General features: G+C 41.9%; 1 pseudogene; it reads left to right on the top strand.

Annotated features, from left to right (window-relative positions):
- The first annotated feature begins 2,589 nt into the window (after window positions 1–2,589).
- On the top strand, window positions 2,590–2,705 carry LOC149457987 (U2 spliceosomal RNA; annotated as a pseudogene).
- Window positions 2,706–11,276: the final 8,571 nt, after the last annotated feature.

The raw sequence follows: 11,276 nt of genomic DNA, 5'->3' as shown, positions 1-11,276 counted from the left end.
GAACAAGTGACAGTCCACCCATGGGTATATTATTATGCAGACAAGTCTGAGGATTATTTCGATATGAATTATGAAATTATATATTGCACGGTTCATGAGTTCTATGTTTCGGCTTCCCTGATGGTCCGAGATAAGCGAGTGACCCATCAAACTGTTCACCTGCTCATTGGCCATCTGACGAGGTGTTCGGTTTTTATGTAAGTCTCTCATATTCCAAGATATGAGACATAGGGGAAAAATTGATTTGAGAAGTGTTCATCTAATTCTGTCACCTATGCTGAGCTAGGTTTATTAGCTCAGAGTCCCTTTCAACTCCTGGGAAGGCTCTGCTATCCCTTCACAAGGCGTGAAATTACACAGGTACTTTGGCCAGTGAGACTCCAGCTCTCTTGGGAAACCTAGTCATAGCTCTTCCTAGGTGAGAAAGGATACAGCTTTCACAGACAGCTTGGCACCTAGCTGAGATGCCTTGGCAGGCCAGTGACCCATAAACAGTACACATACACACACTGGCCAGATGTCTCCTCTCAGTGAGAGGGAGGGGTGGGGGGAAGGATAAGGGAGAAATATATGTGTTAGGACAGTTAACCCCTTTGCCAAGATGGAGGTTGAAACCAAAATGGTTGAACCGCGTCCATCTCTGGGTATACACTGTTACAGCATATAATTGTGAAGATATAGGAAAATGATAAATGGTTGTATTCAGCCCCTTTTACTCTGATACCCCTAACTAAAATCTAGTGGAACCAATTGCCTTCAGAAGTCACCTAATTAGTAAACAGAGTCCACCAGTGTGTAATCTAATCTCAGTATAAATACAGCTGTTCTTTGAAGCCCTCAGAAGTTTGTTGGAGAACATTAGTGAACAAACAGCATCATGAAGGCCAAGGAAAACACCACACAGGCCAGGGATATAAAAAAATATATCCCATGATTTGAACATCTCATGGAGCACTGTTCAATCCATCATCCAAAAATGGAAAGAATATGGCAGAACTGCAAACTTACCAAGACATAGCCATCTACTTAAACTGACAGTCGGGGCAAGGAGAGCATTCATCAGAGAAGCAGTCAAGAGGCCCATGGTAACTCTGAAGGAACTGTAGAGATCCACAGCTCAGGTGGGAGAATCTGTCCACTATTAGTCGTGCATTCCACAAGTCTCTCTTTTATGGAAGAGTGGAAAGAAGGGAACCATTTTTGAAAGAAAGCCTTAAGAAGTCCCATTTGCAGTCTGCAAGAAGCCATGTGGGGGACACAGCAAACATGTGAAAGAAGGTACTCTGGTCAGATGAGACCAAAATTGAACCTTTTGTTCTAAAAGCAAAACGCTATGTGTGGCAAAAAACTAACACTGCACATCACCCTGAACACACCATCCCCACCCCACCGTGAAACATGGTGGTGGCAGCATCATGTTGGGAGATGCTTTCTTCAGCAAGGACAGGGAAGCTGGTCAGAGTTGATGGGAAGATGGATGGAGTCAAATAAAGGGCAATCTTAGAAGAAAACCTGTTAGAGTCTGCAAAAGACTTATTGGGGTGGAGGTTCACCTTCCAGCAGGACAATGACCCTAAACATACAGCCTGACCTACAATGGAATGGTTTAGATCAAAGCATATTGTTAGAATGGCTCAATCTAAATCCAATTGAGACTTGAAAATTGCTTTTCACAGACACTATCCATCTAATCTGACAGAGCTTGAGCTATTTTGCAAAGAAGAATGGGCACAAATGTTACTTTCTAGATACGCAAAGCTTGTAGAGACATCCCTAAAAAGACTTGCAACTGGAATTGCAGCAAAAGGTGGTTCTACAAAGGATTGACTCAGGGGGGCTGAATACAAATGCACACCACACTTTTCACAGATGTATTTGTAAAAAATTTTGAAAACCATTTCTCATTTGCCTTCCACTTCACAATTATGTGCCACTTTGTGTTGTTCGATCAAATAAAATCCCAGTTAAATACATTTAGGTTTTTGGTTGTAACATGACAAAATGTGGAAAATTTCAAGGGGTATGAATACTTCTTTAAGGCATTGTAACTCAGAGCCAGAGGCCCTTTGTTACTTTCCTCATAGAGATGGTCTGTTCTCAAATTGCCACTTCCTGAGTTTGAAAGTTCCACTGCAGAGGTCATGGCGTCCTCTGCAAGACTCCCATGTATTCTCTTTACACCCTCATCTTGAGGAAGGGATGTATGTGGATTGAAGGTCCCCTGATAAGTTGTTTGCTCTACCTAAGAAACTTTGCTCAACCATTCCCTATGGAGTTAGAAATTCACTAAATAATGAGTATGCCTTTGGTGAATGCGGTACTCTTATCCAAATAGGAGTTTTTATGCATCTAGGTGATGACGTTCTAATATCTAATGATCCAGCTGATAGCATTGGAAATAATACACAAGACATGCTTTGCTCTGATGTAGACTGCGGTGCAGCTGGCAGAAGCAGCTATTAATGTCTGCAAGAATCTTAAAGCAGAAGTAAACTCTCCTATTCTTTACAGCCAAGAAAGCAGTCATCTTAGTCTCTATTTGATCTGCAGTTGCCAGGATGCTGCTCATGTGATCAGTTATGGCACCAGCCATCTTCTCGGCCTTTTGGCTAAGATCAAGTGTAGTATCTGTTCTTATCAGTGTCCAGTGGGGGTGCTCCCGACCATTCTAGCTTTGCGGGGATGGTTGTTGTATAGTACCCTCACTGGCATGATGGGGGTCCGGAAGGCTGGACCGGAGGGACAGAAACTAGGGGGCGCCACGATACGCTCTGGGACCTTGGGAGTAATTCCTCTGGGAAAGCTGGAAAGACCCAGTACCTCCTGATTTGGACGGATCTACCTTGGTCTGGCCTGGGGCTGGGGACGCAAAAAGTCTGCAAACTCAGTGCCCCCTGGGGAAGACGCTCTCAGGGGTGTCACTAGTAACACTTGGGTGTGGGACCCCACGGTGTGAAAATGACACATGGCCACTGTTTTTCACCTCTTTTTGCACAGCGCCCTAAGGACCAGGCCTTTTGGCTAGGACCAGGGCAATTTTTGCTACAGGCCTCAGGGCCTGGTCTGTGCACAATTCGGCACGGAACCACTTTTTTATTTTTTCTTTATCTTTATTTATTATGCACTCCCACGTTTGTCACTTTTTTGCTCTTATGTGTGTGTTTTTCACGGATGGAGGGTGTGGGTCCTCGGGCCTACCCTGAAGTCTAGGGGGAGGATGTGTGGCCCTACGGTTCCTTCCTCCCCTGATCCCTAGGGGACTCTTCTTCGGGAGAGTCCCCTTGCCTAGTACTGGATGTCCGGCTTCGGCTGGGCATAGGGAACGGTGGTCCACCAGGCCTTTTGGCCAGGAGGACCAATTGGGAACCTTGTCCCCGTCAGGAGCTTCGTGCCCCGGGGGATCAGGGTAAGCGGTCCAAGCCCCTTTAGGGGTAGGACACAGCACACCCCTAAGTGCACTTTTTCGTGTGGTGTTTTGCACTTGCACTTTTTTTGTGAACACTTACGGGTTTTTTCGTTATAGTTGCACGTTTGCGGGCTTAAAAAAAAAACAAAAAAAAATGCTTGGCTCAGCGCAGTATACTGTATATACCGCACATCCAGCGGGCTGACAGATTAATCTGTCATAGGGACATTTGTTTTGAGCCAGCTTGGCTCAGCACGGTATACTGTATGTATAGTATTACCACACATCCAGCCAGCTTGACCCAAACAAACTCAAGTTTCACATTTTATACCCCGCATATAAGACGACCCCCAATTTTTGGGGTATATTTTTAAGTATAAAAAGTAGTCTTATACGCCAGAAAATACTGTAGTTATTAACAAAGTTGCTCTGTGTCCTGTTATGTATAATAAAGAAAAAATTGGATATTAGTACTTACCTGTAGAATCCATTTCTTGGAGTACATCACAAGACAGAGACCCATCCCCTCCATGTTGGCATATACTGTATTACGTACTACAAATCCGAGGTACTTCCTGTGTGGGAGGGGTTATATGGGGGGACTTCCTGTCTTCCTGTAGGTGCTGCATAACCCATCAAGTGAGGATTAATAAGGTTGCTCTTTGTTCTGTGATGTACTCCATGAAATGGATTTTCAAGGTAAGTATAAAGATCCAATGTTTTTATTACTAAGCAGGGGTACCCTTTACTCATTCACATGGGGGTGCGGTATTTGGGGTCCCCTTTTAAAGAGGGCTCACAGATTCTGGTAAGCCCCCACACACAGAGCTCCACAACCACTGGGTCAGGGTTGTGGGGAAGAGGCCCTTGTCCTAATCAACATGAGGACAGGTTGCCTTGCAAAGGAGGTTCCCTTTCCTAGCTAGCCAAATCTCAAGCTTGGATAAGGGTCTAGTATGGAATGGGGGGGTTTAATCCACTCCTTTTTGTTTCCTTTTTGTGTGGGATACCCTTTACAATCAATACAAGACCTGGAAGGGGGGACCCCACAGTTTTTTCTTTGTTTTAATAAGTGCCAGCCACCATCCCTGTCTGGTTTGTTTACATTCAGCTGAATGGGCCAGGCAGGGATACATCATTAGTTGCTAGGAAGCTCGTGAATACTGGCTCCCCAACAATCAGTCTGAGCACAACGTTGTCACATTTAGCAGCAGTCTTAATATCCAAACACCTTATTTAATTTGTCTGTTCGCCAAACTCCATACATGTAAAGGTTGAAACACAAAGCTCAACCATTCTGATGATTTGCTATATATTTAAAATGTTGCAGTTTGACCAATGGAAGTGAAAAGACTAATGAAACACTACCTCCTGCCTGCAGCAGAACACTTTAATCTTAACCTAGGCAATAGTCACTGGACTCCTTTTCTGGTGCCAAGCCACAATTTGGGATTTTCTTTCACGTTTACTCCCAATGGTAACAGAAAATATGACAAATAATTAGGATGGATCTGCCTAACTGAGGCACAAACAGCATTAAAAACCTAATAGGTATTCTAATTATTCTCCACTCTCTCCAACACTAAAAAATGTTTTACCTTTAGTTATATTTTAAGCTTTAAGCACATATCTCAAGAGAACAACTTCTGTCTTCAACCACAGTGAAATGCTATATAAATAGTGACTTGAAAAATCAAAGGTGCCTAGGAGACCTCCAGGTGCCTCAGTTTGGCCACAATTTAACACAAACTTAAGCGCTTAATCTGACAGCTAAAAGTTTTTCTTTCCCACAGGTTTATCTCCACTAAGCATATTTGCTTCTAAACTGACCACATGACCCTATGCAATTTCTGGAAACTAAAATCTAAAACCGTGTTTCTCAACCAGCGTGCATGGGACCCAGTTTGCCCTAAACCAGCATCATGAGTTGCCAGGGTGCGGGCCAGCGAGCAACCAGCACCATAACATCCAATGAAGCTCTAGGGCCAGGACACGTGGGATCACTTGTTACTATGGTGATGGCAGCCAGCTTACCTGCACCATGGCAACACGTGACTCTGCTGCAGGTGGATAGCGAAAGATCAGACAGCTGAAAGCACAAGCTCTCTTAGCATAGAAGATGATCAAATCATATATATATATGTAAATGGGAAACTGCTAAAGAAATGTGGGAAGGATTACAAAAGGTACATGAAAGAGCTAATCTCAGCAATAAACTGTATTTGATTAGAAAGCTATATCACACCAAGCTGATGAAAGGCCAGGATATACAGGATTACATAAAGCACACCTTAGAAATGGTTGAACGCCTAAGAGGTATAGGAGAAGAAAAAAAAAATTTTTCATTTTGCAGCACTATTACTTAGTGGTTTACCAGAAAGTTATGAAAAGCTTGTCACAGCACTTGATGCACATCCAGATGATGAAATGATATTTGGATATGTTAAAGGAAAGCTTGTGGATGGATATAGGCATAAAACAGAGTCTGCTTTAAAGACAAAAAATAGGCATAAAATCAGTAACATGCAAGAAGAAACAAACGTGAATGCTTTGTGTCAAGAAACAAGGACATTTAAAAGCAGCCTGTGGAAGGAAAGCTAGAATGAAAAAATAAACTAAACCACAAAAGGCCAACAGTGTGAAGCAAGACATAGATTTTTCTTCAGATTTTGGGGTTGATTTACTAAAACTGGAGAGTGCAAAATCTGGTGCAGCGGTGCATGGTAGCCAAACAGCTCCTAACTTCAGCTTGTTCAATTAAGCTTTGGCAATGAAACCTGGAAGCTGATTGGTTTCTATGCAAAGCTGCACCATATTTTGCACTCTTAGTAAATCAACCCCAATAATTAAGTTTTTCAATCCAAAAGTTGCACCTCATCTTTGCAGGCTTGGTGTGTTGATTCAGGAGCTACGAGTCACATGACAAATGACACAAATTTCTTTATTCACCTTGACCAGAGAAAAACAGAAAAAAATCACCACAGCTAATGGGAAAATAATGGAATCAGAAAGAATAGGAGATGGTTTTCTTTACTGTCCTATTTCCCAGAATGTCACTAGAAAGATACCTGTGAAAAATGTCTGCTCTTGAAATGAATCTTTTGTCATTGAAGAAGCTCACAAAACAGGGTAATGCAGTAACCTTACAAGGTGACAGTTTTGCCATCACAAAAAGGGAAATCTGACTTGCAAAGGCTAAAATTACAGATGAACTGTATCAGCTGAACTGCAATGAAGTGGTTATTACTGCAATGGAGAAAAAACATTCACACTGCATTTACACATGGCACAGATGACATAATAAAGAAATTAACTGAGAATGACTATGCAAGTGGAATAAAAATGAGCCCATGAGATCAAACAATGAAATACATGAGCTGTATAAAAGGAAATATTACAAGAAAATACTTTCCAAAGCAGAGTAACAGTAGAGCTAAGAAACCCCTGGGCTTTATTCATTCAGATCTTTGCTGTCCAATGGAAAATTGACTCCAGGAAAGAAGAGGTATTTTCTCACTTTTATTGATGATTACTCCAGGTATACTATATTATACTTGTTACACAAAAGTGAAGTACCAGAGAAAACTGAAAGTATTTGGCTCAAGTAAGCAACAAGGTTATTGCGCACAGACAATGAAACTGAATATACAGTACAGGTGATAACACACGGGCGATTCTCAGAAAGCATGGCATAATATTTCAAACTACTGTACCATACAACCCAGAAAAAAACAGGGTTGCAGAAAGAATGAACCATACTCTATGTGAGAGTAGAAGAACCATGCTGTTTGATGCAGATATGCTAACCACGAACTAGGGGGAGGTAATTATGACCACATGCTATCTCCAAATTTGACTGCCAGGAAAACCAACTGAGGAAACAAAATGGAATGCTTGCACAAAGGAAGGTGTACTTGTGGGTTACAGTTAGTCTTAAAAGGGATAGAGAATTCTACACCAAGACACAAACAAGGTGACCATCAGTGTAATTATCAATGAAACTTCAGTATGTTCAAAATTGAACTAACACAAACGCTTTAAACCTAGGGAAATTCCACATCAGTGTCACATGAAGATAAGCAACAAAGTAACGCAGAAAATGAAATTAGACATAATACTGTATAAGAAGAAATCAGGCTACAAAAGGCTTCAATCAGGAAATCCACCAGAAGCAATAAAGGCATCCAAGCCAAACGTCCGTCTGTCCAATGGTGCTCACGTAGCCTTAAAACAAGAGCCAGATTCAAAGACTTTCAACCCATGAGAAACATATTTATAGAACTGAGATCTGAAATGGGGCTAATATAAACAGTGATTGATAAGTGAGGGTGTTGGAATACGGTATTCATGTATTTTGTGCAACAACTACATCAGTATTCAATAGAGATATATTCTTCAACCAATAGATGGCAGTGTTTATAAGTTTGTAGCTGCCTCTATAGTAAACTCTATGTCTTTTCTCTGAACAAAGATTCCTGTTTCCTTGTTGCAGTGAAGCAGAAAAGCACATGTGGACTGTGCACTGTCTGTTCTGTAGGGCTATATACAGAATTTCTAACAAGGTGAGACTCTGATGTGATGGGGGAACCTCTGACATGATGAGGGACCTCTGATATGATGGGGTACCCACTGATGTAATGGGAGGACTCTGATGTAAACAGGGCTTCTGATGTGATGGGGGAACCTTTGATCTGGTGTGAACTTAATTTAATCAAGGCAGTTCTGTGCATTGTTCCAGGCTCAGGTTTCCCATTGATAAGTAACATTTGCATTTTTTATATTTTAGTCTGGGGTGCCTTGAGATTTTGCATACATTAAAAGCAGGACACAGCTGAAAAAAGGTTGAGAAACTCTAAGAGATCCTGTAAATGTCTGTTACATACAGTATATGATGTCAGGGGCACCAAATAGATTATGGCTAACTCTGTAGGCAGTAACCAGTGAATTTGACAGCCCTGGAGGTCTATAATGAGAGCTCTGGATCCATGACATATGTTTAGGAGAAACTTCCTAGCCTTATTGCTGGATAATCTATAGTAGAAGGGTTTGCCATCCCTGTCCAGATTGTGGAATAGTGATCCCAACCCAACTGCTAGGGATGTGGATTTATTGTCCTTGAACTTTCTCCTGTCACCTTATTGGCAGGTTGCAAGTGCCTTTTATTTGTTGCCCCTCATTTAGTGATGCACTGGGCGGAGTTGATGCCCTTTTATATGCCAGTTGTGGGTGAGGCCTTGTGAAGTTGGGGTATGGCAGCAGGACACCCCTAACCAGCATGATTTAGATCTGTACTTGGAGGAGAAAGAGAGAGCCCATTGCAGGACTGAACTGCCAGAGTGACCAGAGAAGGACACATAGGGGAAAGATGGAGAAACCATGCTGTCCCTGACCTTTACCTAGCAGGTCCTGTGGTTTGATTTAGGACACCCTAGGTGCCTTAGTGAAGAGCAACCTATGTGTGAAAGAGGTACGCCCTATGTGTGAAACACCTGTTGGAAAACAATGGTAACATATGGGAAGATGGCTGCAATGGTACTGTGACTATAAAATATAGGAGGTGCGAGCGCCTTAAATAAAACACACTAAAAAAGCTGCTGTGCACAAAAAGGTAACCAATAGCACCCTAAAACACAGATAATAGACAAGAAAGTGCAGCGCTAGGATAAACAAATAAATAAATTGTCCAAAGGACTTTACGTATAAAATCACTATAAACACCAATTAAATAAATCAATCTAAAATCAGAAATGGTATATCAAAAAGTTCCAATGTAAACAGGTAGTCCATCTACATAATACCTGTCTGATGACATCTGGATTTTAACATAAAGTGCAATAATTATGTGCGTCCGGTGAGTGCGCATTACCTTTACCACTACTGCACTGATACCGGACCAGAGTCATTAAGCACAAGAGTCATTTTATATACTGTTTATATTGGAACTTTTTGATATACCATTTCTGATTTTAGATTGAATTATTTAATTGGTGTTTATAGGTACTGTGACTATACCCAGTGTTCTGAACTTAAGGGTCTATTGTTAGAGAGACCTCTAATGAGATTATAATGTTCCACACTAAAGACTACTGTCAGGAAGTCATGGTAATGACTGTCATTACACCAATGTGATTAAACTGTTGCAGTAAAAATGCTTTTGAACTGGACATTCTTTATTCCAAGTAACAAGCCTCAGGAGGGGAATGTGTGGAAAGGTGGGCCTCAGAAGAGCGAGTGACACAAAATTGCTGTGTTCCTCCCTAAAAACAGGTATTTGACTATCCCATCTTGGTGGACCCTGAACCCCCTTGGTACGAACAGCTGCCCAATCAGGCCCCCTTACACCCTGGCAAATTCTCATCCATTTTTCTTGCTTTGTTTTAATGGCAAGGTTTATTGTTGACTTTACTTTGAGAGTGTCTGTCTTCTGGGTATTCAGAGGCCTGTTCTGAACTTATTGTTAGAACAGGAATCTAGGTGAGGTTATAAAAGTTGAGTGCTCATGGTCGTCGGGGACTGGCACAGATCTTGCTCAAATGTATAATTGTTACAGTATGTGATGTTATGATAGGACAGGTGTGTGTGTTTTTATCCCAATAGAGCTGTGATCTTGCCCATTCCAACCTAATTGATTTTGATTTCAGTGTCTTTACTGGGCAAGGACTTCTTTGAATGGTTTTAGAATGTTATTCATGAAAAAGACACACATTGGACACCAAATATGTAAGAAGACTGTAGTCGTATAGCAAGTGGCACACAGCCATGAGATCAAAGCAGCTTTCTGTAGATGGCATGTAGTTTGCCAAGAACTGATGTTTTATGAGAGCTAAAACAAAAGCTTGTATATACTGGGATAAATGCACAAGTCCATATAAAACCTCTGTTAAAGATACAACTATAGAATTACAACAATGTCTCAAACAATGCATCAGTAGTTCCTCTACCACTCCTAAGTAGTCTCATTTTACCGAAGACCACATTCTGTAAAGCCTAAAGCTGCCTGCATTAAACACCAGACAGGCACACATGCACAACCCAGTCACTGTACTGTCCTCCTAAAAAAAAGATTAGAGCCAACCCTGTCTCAAAGCCATGAAAGCTAGCAGAATTTCTGAACTGTGCACCCAAGCTGTAAAAGCCACAATACTGGAATCTTACACCTGCCTTGGCATTTGGTCATGTGATCTCTGCTGAGTTCACACAGCAATGACTTTTGCAGCAAAAGTCTTTCAAGGCTTTTGTTAGCTTTTATAAATCTTAGGAAACAGGATAGCAAGGGTATGTTATATGATGACAGTTTAAGAATAGTTATGTAGCAGTACCTCCTTAGGGGTCGCTGATGAATTTGGGTCCCCCTATAATCCCACACAGCCAGTCAGTTAGCATTTTCTACACAGATTTAATCTACAGACAAAAATCAAGTCTTGAGCATTGGCTTTGTTGTTTATTGAGGGGATTAAACATGGATAGGGTAAAGGGGTGTATACGATGCCCAAGGGAACTGAACTCTGAGGAAAACTTCCTGAACTATTCACAAATTCTTTTCTCTGACACAGTCTCTGTTGGAGTGCTAGCCAGCAGCTCCAGTTGTACTTCTCTAGACCCTAGAGGAACTCCTCCTCACCCAGCAATCTGAAGGTTTTCTTCCATAGCAGGAGATCTGGCTCCTGTTCCCTTTAGTAAGGTGCACAGTCTCTAGCAGAGGGCTCTTCTGGTTTCCCACCAGAGTGCTCCTTCCCCTATCTGCCCAGGGGGTGCAGGTGTATTCACTCAGATCCTCTTCTGTACAGCTTGTGGAATGGCTGCTGTTGCCAGGCCTATCAGTTGGGCTGCTCCTTTCCTGCCATACAGGTAGTCCTCTCTCAGGGGGCCA

The sequence above is a fragment of the Staurois parvus genome, unplaced genomic scaffold (assembly GCF_062004578.1).
Source record: "Staurois parvus isolate SC_StPar_1 unplaced genomic scaffold, SC_StPar_1.0 ptg000298l, whole genome shotgun sequence".
Taxonomy (NCBI): Eukaryota; Metazoa; Chordata; class Amphibia; order Anura; family Ranidae; genus Staurois; species Staurois parvus.
This window is presented reverse-complemented; position numbering and strand designations above follow the sequence as displayed.